This window comes from Poecilia formosa, unplaced genomic scaffold (assembly GCF_000485575.1).
Source record: "Poecilia formosa unplaced genomic scaffold, Poecilia_formosa-5.1.2 Scaffold28, whole genome shotgun sequence".
NCBI lineage: Eukaryota > Metazoa > Chordata > Actinopteri > Cyprinodontiformes > Poeciliidae > Poecilia > Poecilia formosa.
Window position 1 is genome coordinate 1,230,039 of NW_006799967.1, and position 653 is coordinate 1,230,691.

The following is a 653-nucleotide window of genomic DNA, read 5'->3' on the forward strand; positions in this document are numbered from 1 at the left end:
TAAATAAATAAATAAATAAATATATCTAAGGTGCATCGGGTTTAAACCAGTCATCTCTGAGATGCTTCTGGAACTTCATTCAATTCAAAGTTCAGATAAAAAAAATACTTTATTAATCCCAAGAGGAAACTAAATGTTGTTGTAACTAATTAATTTAAGATACTTCGAAGAGTAGTCGAAGACTGTGATGGCTGTTGGCAGGAAAGGTCTCCTGCAGCGGTCAGTACACTGAATCTGAAGAGAGCCTCTGACTGAAGATGGTCCAACCTTCCCAAGACAGTCTCGTGAAGAGGATGGTCAGGGTTGTCCATAATTTCCTTAATCCTATGATTTGCATAATCATCTCCAGAGGTTTCACAGTCTTCCCCAGAACAGAACCAGTTTTCTTTAAGGGCTTTTTAAGCCTTCCATAAGGGTCCAACTGTGGTAAATTCAGTTTATTGGACATGATATGGAACGGGACAGAACCCAAGCCATGAAGCTTGGCTTGGACCATTTAAAGGAGTTGTCTGTAGACCCCAAAGCTGTCCTAAAAAACATATTTGGGAGAATTCAAAAAAAGTCTAGACCCACCAGGATTATTCCCGAATCCTGGCCACTCCACCAAACTGAGTCTTCTTGGAAGAAGGGCCAAGGTAAAGGAGATAACTGGG